The sequence below is a fragment of the Falco punctatus genome, assembly GCF_963210335.1.
Source record: "Falco punctatus genome assembly, chromosome: 12".
In the NCBI taxonomy this organism is placed as follows: domain Eukaryota; kingdom Metazoa; phylum Chordata; class Aves; order Falconiformes; family Falconidae; genus Falco; species Falco punctatus.
The window spans coordinates 22731715-22744118 of record NC_137592.1 but is presented as its reverse complement, the minus strand read 5'-3'; positions in this window follow the sequence as shown (position 1 = coordinate 22744118).

Genomic DNA, 12404 nt, shown 5'->3' with positions numbered 1-12404 from the left:
AATAGATCACGATCTCTGCACTGGACAGTAACTTTGATGATTCATTTTGTCCAGAAATGGAACTGGAAGGCTGGGTGTTTACTAAATTTTAAGAAGCAGCTCCTCAAAAGCTTATCACGCAACAGCTTCAAATATAACCAAGTAGCAGACTGGGGGATTTTGAGGTGTGCCCAGGACCTCACGTCCTTCAGGAGAACCCACCACCACTTAAAATCCAGCCATTTCATGGAGTGCCCAAACGAGAGCGGAGCTCCCAACCTTGAGAGCTGAGCAAGAACTTTGGAAACTTGTTTCTCAACACGCACCGTGAAGGCCAGTACGTACAACAGAGCATCTCGCAGCTCCATCCTGTGGCCAGGGCCCCCACCTGCGCCTCACCCGGGCACGTTCAGCAGGCGACCCCAGGGCAAGTCGCTTCAGCCTCTCTGACCTCTGCTCTTCTCCTGCATACACAGCTCATGCCAGTTCTCCCTGCTGCAGAGGATGACTGGGAAGGTCATACGTTCCTGCAGCATAAACCATCCAAGTACATCAAAGAACAGCGCAACTTGCCTAAGTTTAACCACACTAAATATTGAACAAGTATCAAAATCGTGGCCCTGCTCAGCACCGCAGGATGATAACATCTTAGTTCAATGGAAGCAAGTACTTCCAAGATAAAGTGGTATTTATAGTATTTTCTCATCTTGATCTCTTGTACATTTTTGCATGGGCAAAGGAGTCAAGTTCAGGCAAATTATAAAGCAAATGAGTAACAAAGAATTGCACTGCCTATGTGAACTGGCTGAATCATTTAACTACTTGCATCACCCATACTTTCATGTTTGGGTTTTTGCCTGTTTTCCCTGTGTAAGACAACAAACTTATGTAACTGTGCTTCATGCCCTTCCAATAATTTTTGGGACCACCACCAGTTGTATCAATTGTGGAGAGATCTTTAGAATATGTGGTTCCTCTCCTGCTTCATGACAATCACTCACAAGATCCAGGAGGTCCAAATGAGCAGCTTCCACCATAGGCCCAATGAAAACTACACAGGCGTTTTACATTTATGCCTGCCTAAGTACAGCACACAGCCAGGAGGCAGGACTAGTGCGGTAGCAAGGGCTTAAAGAGCAACAGGCACAAATTTCAAGGGACCAAGTCTTACCAATTCTGCTGCCTGTGGCACAACGTTTTGCAACTGGGGTAGAATACTTGGAAAGAACAGTGCCAAGGAGGATGAGCATGGTAGCAGCAGCTCAGAGAACACACCATTCCCCTCCTTCCCACCCTAGTGAGTTCTGTTACTGGAATTCTGTCGTTTAAAAAAAATCGACTCAGTTCTGCATGATTCTCAGAATGAAAAACTGTGCAGGGACAAAGAAAGTGAGTGTGACAGGGAAGACTGTCACACACACACACACACAAAAGTAGACTTTACATCTGAAACACTTCTACTATTAAGCATTTCAGCAACAATCTCAACTTGTTCAGCCAGGTAAGGTTCTGCAGCCCCTTCCTTATTACTTGATCTCTGTTCCACTCCATGACTTGACAGCAGCAGTCTCCCTCCATCCCTACCTCACACCTTTTTGACTGTTCTATTGTTCCAGCCTTCATCTTCCCCCATTATATGCGCTTTTTCAAGACCTGGTAGCAAGGCTCTCTACCAGCCATTTGCATATCAGGTTGACATCCCACGCTGCTTCACATTCACTTGTGCAAATTTCTCGATCTGTGTTTCATCACATTCCTCCACATCTCTTACCTTACTGTCATAACCTTCACATCTGGTTCAGCTGCCACATCATTAATCTGAAGTAGTACTAAGAAGCTATGCTTTAGTGAAAAGGTCAACAAAATTAACTTCTTTCCTGAGGTGGCAAGGCATTGGCAATTATTCTGGCTGCATGGACCTGTGCTCACTAGGGAGACTGGAATCTGCTGACCAGCTCCAAATAGCAGCCTCAAAGATCCTTAGTCCCAAGCAGATGCATGTGATCTCCGTGCTTGTGGGGAAAGATGGGGAAGGGAAGGATGCCACATGAACTCAAACCTCTTTAGAAACCTGGAGAAACTACATGGAGATAGGTAGGAAAGAAAAGGCTTCTAAACGCAGCAAATGCTGGGAAGTTTCAGACAGCACTTACAACTGACTGGGCAGGAGAGAATAAAACTGAGTCACTGCCACAGAACTGCAGCAGCTTGGCTTTTTAAAAGAAGAGATAGCTTAGAAGTAAATGCTGGCACAGAAATACTTTCAAGCATCACCAAAGCATATCCAGCATGTCAAAACCAAACGGGAAAAATTCCTCTGTCCTGAAACAGCAAAAAAAATGTTTTGTTTTGGTTTTTTTTTTTAAAAACAGTGGTCTGACTCATTTTTGTACAGTCAGAGTTGGCACCTACCAAAACGCTAAAAGACGAACAGACCACATATTACTAAAGGTCCTCTGCCTTTTCCATACTAGCATGGAACACCAAAGGAGTTTTTACGATCTTGACCAGTCTTGAATAAGGCAGCAAAAAGCTAATTATTTCAATTAAGTCTGAACCTTCCAACCAATGCAGCTCTTCACAAGTACAATCTCTGGGTCTCCCATTGCTATTTGCTTTCTAGCTTCCAAATCTCAACTCCCTCCACCCCACCAGATTTTCAGGGAAAGATACAATCTTTACATAAAATATAACCTAGGGAATGGCAAGGATGTTAGTGTCTTCTAAGAACGTGTTTGGAATTAACCTTGTTAAGAGAAGTCCAGAGATAAAAGCTGCTTATCTGGGCAAGATGCTTTGACACTGCTAGCTAGAAGATACCAAAGTAGCATAAATCGAAGCATAATCCCTATGAAAAAAAAAAAAAAAAAGAAAAACCAAAACAAAAAACAGAGAAGGTTTTTTGTTTGTTTTTTTCCCCTACTGACAGTTCAGAACCAAAAAAAAAACAAAACAAAAAAACAAACCCAAAACAAAACGCTTCCATCAGCAGATGGAATGTCTTAAATGTCCAAGAAACTCTAGTTCTTACCTATGTGTTTTCATGGTTTATGTTGGTCAGGATGTAAGGAGTTGCTCTGCCAGATCATGGCTTGAGTCTCTAAAGAGTTACATCTCTGCAACAACTGCAAAATGTTTCACAGCCAAAAAAAAAAAATAAATAAAAATAGGGAAATGCAGGATTCTAGCATCTTCAGGTTTCACACATCAAAACAATTTTAAAATTATCCCTTGAGAAATAGTGCAAATCTTCAGAGCTACTTAAAACACCACAGCAGACACAAAGTGTCGCTGCACTCTCCAAACTATCAAGCTGCAACAAGGTCTTTTACCATCGCATACCAACATACCCTTCATGCCAGTCCCTCTGCTGCCTTCTCCTAGCCTCTCCTCATCCAGGACACACTTTCTCTCTCTCTGCTTCTTCCGCCTCTCTCTTCTTTGGCTGCTCCCTCTTCATTAGCTGCCCAACCACTTAACAGAACCAGCCACAGCTGCACCTTATCTACATCAGCAAACCCACCGCCCCTGAAGCCAGCCCACAGCTGTATTTTATCAATGTTAATTAACCCAGCTTCATTCCTCTACAACAAAGAGTTTTCCATTTGTTTGCTCTTTAATGAGCTCCCCACACAGTGACCACTGTACACCTGATATTCTTGACAAAGTCAGCTACCCTTGACTCCTTTTTTCAGGTATTTCTAAACTGTGGTTCCTGAGCAGTACTTGCTACACAAGGGATTAAAGTGGAATTCCCCCATCAGTGGCTGGCTGGGTAATCAGAAGTCAAGGCTCTGCAACAGAGCAAGCACTGAGCAAATTACCATGCCTAACACCCCCCACACATGTCCAGCACATATTCAGACCTGTCTCATCTCACAGTGGGCTGTCAACACACCTGGAGGGTCACTGTCACTGCCTGCCTTGGCATCATTCCTACGGCTCTTTCTCTTTCCCTTAGACTAAGATCTGCAGTACGTGTCTTGCCACACTGCAGATGGAGGAAGGTTTGATACACAGCTCACAGGATCAGAAAGGCAGGCCAGAACTCCAGAGATTTTAGGTCTAGGAAGTGCAATTCCAGATGTTGGGGGTACACTATGTGAGCTGGCTTTGAACAGCTGATCCAGATAAACAAAGAAGCCCATAGAGTTTTCCTGCTTCTATTTTAGGATAAAAATAATTATTGCTCTAGAGTATTTCACTATTACACTTTCCAGCGAGAAAGAGAGCAATAAACTGTCCAGAGAAAGATCACATCTCAAACTCTGAAAGAAAACAATGCACTGGTGAATGAACCATCAAAAAATCATTTATGTAAAAGCATGTTCTATTTACAAAGGTCAACTTGCTCTTTAGGACAAGTAAATCCACTACTGGAAAAAACTATACATATAGAAATGCCTCATCTTTCAAATAGACATTTACAAATACTCTGCTTTGCTTGAACAACTAGAAACATTCAGACATTTGAAATTAAGAGTGCATTCTGCATGCAGTTGAGATAGAAATTACATTATTGGACTTCAGTGTGTCATTTCTTATAATTGGCAATGACATACTTGGGCTCTTCTAAAACACCACAGCCTGGCTATTACCTTAGGATCTCAATAGAAGGACATGGAACAAGTTATCAGTTTCTCTTCATTTTGCCATTAAAAAAGGACATCCCGATTATCTTCTCAGCAGGGGAGTCTGGTCTTGTCAAACTTGGCGTCCTTTTCCCTGAGTTTCCCTTTAGCATTTTGCTAGGCATGATTGTTGGCTTGGTACATTTACAAGTCCTTGGTCAGCACTCCTCCCATTATAAGGCAGAATTCAGAAATTCAAGGAGTTCTGCGCGGTTCCGGTCTCTCTGTAGAGCGGAAAAGCAGAGGTAGCGGTTTAACAGACCTGTACTCAGCGGACCAAGGCTGCATAACCCTCCTTTCCATGGGGCTTTCACAGCTCGGCACGCCGCACAGCAAGCATCACCACATTCAAAGGGCTGGGTAAGACTAGCTACCAGTAAAGTGTTGAGTACCTGGAGGAAGTGCAAGACAATGGCTACTCAGGAGAGATGCTACGGGTGACAAGCTGTCACTGTCACTGTACTATTTCATGATACATTTTCTAAGTGGTTCCCTGTGGAGGCTCCACTGCGTTGCCAACATGTAGCTCACAGCCTGCTCAGGAGGGAACTCACAAGCAGAACAGATGCAATTCTCTGGTGTCTGAAGCAGCTTTCACTGTACACACAGGAAGGCTTGTGCTTTGGGAAGTATCATTTTTTCTATGTGTAAACAGCAGCTTGCAGCATGACAGAGAGGGAACCGTGAATTTAGATTCTCTCTTTACAGAAGACATCGCCCAGTCATAAAATTTATTTCCAGTGGTTTTCAAAATCACAATTTATAGAACAATTATTGAATCTTACAATATTGTAAAGAATGGATGTTGTTCAATTCAGCATGTTCATCACCACAGATGCCAATCAAAACAGGACCAACACCAAATATCTGACATCAAATATTGTAACAAGCAGGTTACGGGGATAAAGCTAGCAAGCGTTCAGCATAATTTAACACAAACTTCAGTGCCACACAAAGAAGGTAATGTATTTTTGATCAAATTTAACTTGGAATGCTCAGGTCTGCTTTGGTAGCTATAGAATGAAGTGTTATGGCTGAATCGGAACCTGCCAAACTGGGTAACTCAGCAAAGTAACGCTTTTAACACACATTGAGTAGTACAGAAGCCCTCTGCAGATCACTCTAAAGTGTGGAAACTGCTGATAAGAGTGAACGTATTATTTAAGTGCCGAGTCCAAACACCCACAGCAATAGCACAATATGCTATTTGTAATATCTATTTCCTTGGGTATCTCAGCAAAAACATTTGACTGCCTTGAAAGAATGCACAAGCATGTGGTCCTAATACGACTATTGCCTTTTTTTTAATTCCTCTCTAAATGATGGCTAGTCTCACATGCATTAGAAAAACACAGCAAAGCAGCAGTTACCACAACTGATAACAAGAGACTGGAAGATGATGAAGACAATTAAAACCAGTGCAAATTAAATCAACAGAGAAAGCCACGAATCAGCTAAATGTTACAGAATGAAATCCTAAGAACCTCCATAAGCATCCTTTGGTTTATCTACTCATGCCTGAGTATTCCAAGCCCACTTACAATGTAAATCCTGCCAAAAGAATGAATTAAAATTTCTTAGATGGCATCATAGCCACGTTAAAAGCTATGGTCAATTTACAACTCCTAACTGTAAGATCTACTCTTCTACAAGAGACTACCATTAGAAAAATATTAAAAGATACAGTATTTTCCCTTAGGGATACATAGGCTACTTCAACTCTTACCTCTATATCCTTCTTAGTCTTCTTTATTCGCATCTTAATTTTCTTTCCAGTTATCATGCTGTAGTTTTCATTTTTCTTTTTGTTTTTAAAGAACTAAAAATGAGATCACACATTAGAAAGACGTAAGTTTTCCTTTATTTTGTCACGTTGCAAATCTTAAATAAAATTACAGACAATAATCTTTTATACTTCCTAACTGTTCAAAACAATAGAGATAGGTTTCTCCTGATGACCAAACATTTTTGTTTTTTATGATGTATGTTTATGACAGGACAGATTCAGTGCTTACATGAGAAATGTAACAGGACTTCAGACGCACACAAGTATACCTTGGAAAGCTGGACAGGTCCTGTTTTCTCTCTCTTTTTCTTCTTTTCTTTCTTTTTCTTCATTTTGTTGGCCTTTTTCCTTTTCTACAGGTATAAGACATATGCTTACAGACTTACAAGGGCAAAAAACAGGAAATGCACAAGTAGCTGATGCACAAGTAGCTGTCAACATCTTGGCTACTCAAGCCAGCCACTACTGCTTCCCCCCACCACCACTGCTGAACAGGTACTAGCTGAACTACACAGTAATGCTAGCAGGGTTAGCAACGCTTGGGATTTTGAAAAACAGAAACGGTCTGATCCCCTATTCTCTCTCTTATAATGTAATCCCAATATATAAAATCACTGAACAGAAGGTCCTAATAAAATGAAAAAGAAAAATTACAATAGCAAGAATCTACTGCTCTCTCACTGACTATAAATTATTTCTTCTGACAAATTCTATAAAGTTACCAAGATTCCCCGCTTCTCTTTTCTTCAGAGACTAGCTAAACTCTAGCTGGACCAGCAATGGTTGGCAAAAGGAACCTTTATAGTATTTCTCCTTTAGTATGCAGTCAACTGAACCTATCAGTTCACCTACTGTAACCCTAGAAGCATGATTCAGATTACACAGTCACAGACAAAAGCATTACATTTTACATGACATTTAAGGTTATCAAAATATGAAGAACTATTTTCTGTTTGTTAACTATTTATTTCTCTTTGTAAATGTTTACCTTTTTGTTGTGTTTTTCTTTTTTCTTTTTCTTTGATTTAGACTTAGGAGAATCTAAAATAATAATAAAAAAGTAATAATCCAAAACAAATCAAAATCAAACCCTTTAAGTTTAGCATTCTGAAAAAGGCATTTGTTTTTACGGATAAGGCATACAGAAATGTAAAACATAAGAAGAAAATGCTTTAATTTAGCCATATATATTAACGCTTGTTGAAACTAACCCTGAGAAAAGCAACACATTAACTTACTGCCTCTTACTGGTCTAACATGGAAACTGAAAATACCTGATTTACTCGGTGATTACTTATACCAATGTATTAATATAATACCTCTACTTTCTGCAGCCATGCTCAACAGATTGCAAGTATCTCTGTAGTAGCCTGACTCCCAAAGGAGGCAACAAAAAGTACTGTTTGGGCTGACAAACCACTGAAAATAACGTCACTGTTCAAGGCAAATGAAAAACTTGTCGTACTTGCACTTCACCTTCCAATTCCAAGGTCTTAAGTAAATTTTGTAAAGCAGAAACCCACAAGTTCCGTAAGTCAATCAAAGATTTTAAAGATTACACCATGGCTGGTATGTGAGGAAGTCAATTTTGAAGCACCAGCTCTGACTACAGGACTGTAAACGTAAAATACTGGAAGAGCTTACTAGTCTCCCAACAGACTGCCTTCAAGCTATTAGCTCTGCAGTTTCTCTACAAGCAAAAGATAACATCCTAGGATCAGGAGAGCCCAGCCAGACTTAAAAGTTAGAGAAGCCTAAGGTAAAGCTACCCAAGCAATCTTCTTTTGGCCTCCTAATGACAAATGCAGCACAAGCACAAACATTCAAGAACACCAGGTTTCCTTCCAGACTGAAAATCAGTGCACTATGGTGAACACTTGCCCAGTTTTACCCCTTTGCCCCCATCTCCTCCAGACTCAGTATTTACTTCCCACCATCCCAGCTATGGTTCCCATGACCACAAACCCTAAAGTTCTCTAGACTTCTGCACTGAATTGTTGACTCCCTAGGCTAAGCTAGGCCATCTTTTCCTCCTGTTCGCTCTTTCTGAGTCGCCACCCCTCACCATCTGGCCTCCTCAATAGCTGTTTCATATTCAGCCACCCTGCCTCCCTAGTTCTAGCACTAACTAGCCTGCTTGTCTCCTGTTTGAGGGGAACCCTCTCCCCAGCTCCACCTAACAAGCTGCATTCCCAGTTTCTATATCCCCTATGTCTCTTTTTCCACAGCAAATTGTGTCCTTTCTGCATTGAAGTTAACTTCATTTTCCATATAACCTATGTTACCGGCAAAGTTGGAAAAGGCAGGTGGGGCATACACCTCAAGAAGCAGGACAGTTTCTCTCACTCTCCTCTTGGTTTTCCAAGCCACTACCCAGTGCCTAACAATCAGAGTTACAGTCACGCTCGCTAAATAAGAAAAGAGAAACACAGATAAAAAAATGCCAGAAGAAATCTCCACTTTCCCAAGGAAAGTTAAAACTCCACTCCTGCTATACCTGACCTGTAAGACTGGGGCAAACCTCTGTCATTCAAAGGTCTTAAATTGCAGGTTAGGCAACCTCTTCCACTGTTCTGCTGCTAGGATGTATTTCCTAATTCAAATCCCTCATACTGCAAACTAAAGTCATTTTCCCTGCTCTGAAAGTTACAGAAAGATTTTTCACTCCCTCTCCTTAAAGGCAACTACCTACACCTATATATCTTAGCTCAATTATCTCGTGCCTTTTCTTGTCTAGATGGAATAAAACATGGTTTAAACGTGCCCTTGTAGGACATTTTTGCTAGACTGTCTTCTCTCCACTGTGAATGTGAAAACTTCAGGAAATTTTAGCTGTAAACTTTAGCAAATCTCTAAGCATGCAGACTGACAACTTCAGCCTAATTCAGAATGATTTTTTCCTCAGATACACGTTTCTTGCCATCCGTCCAAAAGATGAGCCAGAGAACATGCCAAGCATGTTCGCACAGTCAGTGTCTGATATGACATTTTAATTCTTTTTAGAAGTTTTAGAGTGTATCACAGGGGATAAAATTCATTCAAGAAGAAAAGATGACCTTCCCCCATCAAATGTAGAAATTCATAGACCTGAGTATCTGCAGAATTTATTTATGTCAGATACATTGAACCAAGCCACTGAAGTATGAGAACAAGTAGTATTTCCATACAGATGTAAACCTGCTTCAAGAGAGGCAGAACTACGTCTTTGTTAAACTGTGGAATGCAGTCACAAATAGAGGTCCTGCACCAGATGGTGAAGTTTCAGCCAATCCTGATATTGGACTTCTCATCAGGAGAACTCTAGTTCATACCAGAGTTCTTCCCAATCATAGTAAAAAAGGATAAAATACACATTTTATTAAAAAAGAGCAATTTGGGCACTTTACCTGCAGTGATACCAAATATTTTGATACAGAGTATCAAAACAATGCAGTCCTGATATTATATCAGGAATACATTCCCCTCAACATCACAAGTTATATCCACAGAAAAAGAGTCTGCGCTTACTCCCAGACAGCATCTACCCCAAGTACTCTAAACAGCAGCTAAGTATGTAAAGTCTTAATCCTGTAATGCTTCCATATGTTTTGCCATAGAACTTGGTTATCGGTATTAATAAACTTCACCCGAGTCCTCAAAGTTAAATGCTTGACATGTTAAGATCAAAACTAGACTGAATCAAAAACCCCAACTCTGCTCTAGATAAACAGCTGAAGTAGAAATGATCTGTCTTTTGAAAGTATAATGAATATAGAGTTCTAAATATATACGACATATTGTTACAAAATTTCTTTGAATAGCAGCTTTGATTTTAAAAATATTTAAATTAACGAAAGAACACTGCACAGCGTATGTGAAGAGGTACCTTAGCACAGCAATAGGAGAGGGTTGTGAGAGAAACACTCCGAGCATGCAGCACTGGTATTCCGCGCTGTCACTCTGTTGGTGGCTCAGCCACATTTAAAATAAATTTTAAATGCTTCCAGCAGTGCTATCAAAACTGCAAACGTCATGTGTATGCATGGAGGTAACTTACCTCTGCTACTTGAAGATGACGATCTTGATGATGAACGCGATGAGGAGGAAGAAGTGGATGTAGTGCTAGAAGACGACGTGGATGAGATGGATGATGATCTGCTTCTACTGCGTTTTCGTTTCCTTTTTTCTTTTCCTTAAGATAACACAAGGCAAAAGTGACGAGCATGCTAGTAGCTACGGTCTACGAAAGCGACTCTACAGAATTTAAACACAAGGAAACCCTATTTTGAGGGGTTGGTTATATTTTTTTCCCTCTTTCCAGTGTGCCATGGTCCATGAGCAAGTGACAACGCTCACTATCAGGGTCAGGCATGGTCACGGACATAAAGGACACCAGCGGTGCGAGCAGTGCCTACCTTGGCCTTTCAGCCCTTCCTGTGAAGTTGCACAGAGCGCCCTACTTCTCTCGTCCTTTGTGCCATCCATACCTAGCGAGAGACAACAGTACATTCAACAACATCGCTTCCAGAAGACTTTCGGCGGGGAAAAAGCCCAACAAGAGCGCAGTGCAGGCACAGAGGAAACCGGCGAGCATTCCCAGGGGCAGCCGCACCGCCCCCACCGGGCCACGGCGAGGGCACGTTCAGGCTCCCAGCCTCCCGCACGGGAACGGGACGCCGGAGCCCCGGTCCCCCGCCACCTCCGACAGCGCGGCCTCAGCCCCGCGGCAGCGCTATTGCGGCCGCAGCAGCCGCGCTGCGGGGCCCGAGCGCCCACCCCCCGCTGCCGGCCGCACAGCGGCGGCCCGGGCGGACAGCCCGCCGGCCGGCACACGGGCGCCTACGGCCGCGCCGCCGCTTCCCGCCCCGCACCGCCAGATCCCCGGCCCGACCCGCTCCGGGAGCCGCCGCCGCCCCGCCGCCGCGCTGACCGAGGGGCGGCCCGGGCCCCGCCTGGCGCCCCGGAAGTGCTGCCGCGGCCCGGGCGCCGCTTCCCGTGCGGGGCGGGCGGTGCCTGCGCGGCCGTGGGCTCCCGGGGGGTCGCTGCGCTCGGCCTCCGCCGCGCACGGGTGGGCCCCTGGGGCGAGGGGGCCCCGCCGCCCGCTGCGGGGGGAGCGAGTCCGCACGCAGCCGCGCCGGGGCTCCCGCCTGACGCGCACGGCGAGCGAGCCCTGCCGCTCCGAGCCGGGCCTGCGCTGAGCCTGGCCCGCAGCGCGCTGCGCCGTGCCCCGCGGGGAGCCGCGGGCTGTGCCACCGCCGGCTGGCGGCTGCTCCCCGGGGCGCGCAGGGCGTCCCCCGCCCCGCCTGGCCAGCGCCGGCCTTTGCTCCCTGCGGCCTCGCCGCCCGGCCCCACCACTGCCCTCTGGGGCTGCAGCCCCGCTCCCACGGAACCCCCGTCCCCCTGCGGGGGCGGCGGGGACGCCACAGCTGCCCCCCTCCCCGCCAGCCCCTCGCTGCGCACCCGTACGCGGCCCCTCCGCACGGCTCCGCTCCCGGCGCGCCGGCCGGCCCGGCCCTGCCCTGCCCCGGAGCTGGTTCCCGCCGCAGCCGGGGGCTGCCCGCCCCGCTCCCCAGTGCCGGGCGTGGGGCCTGGGGCATCCCGGCACCGAGCGCCGGCCGGGGCTACCCCGGGACACGGGGGTCCGGTGCCAGCGTTGTTCCGGGCTGCTTTCCAGCAAGGCAGGCCTAACCCCCCGAGTTTTCCATTCCCACGTTTAAAGGGCCGTGTTCAAGCATGAAGCCATCACGGGGCGCTGGAGCAATTCCTGTTAGCTGTTACCGGCCCAAACCTGAAACAAATCCACCCTCAGCCCCAAACTTGTGCTCCACACAAACAACAGCCCGTTTGGATTCCAATGGATCCGCAGACCTCGTGGATCTTCGTCTGATCTGGCTTAGCTCACAATCTTCTGAACCTCTATGTGCAGCTGCTTTATGCTAGTCAAGTATAAACCAAAATACCTGTGAAGCACATCCATTCTTAATCTAAAGCAGCGTTGGAGGGGTTTTTTGGATGTAAACAAAGCCCTG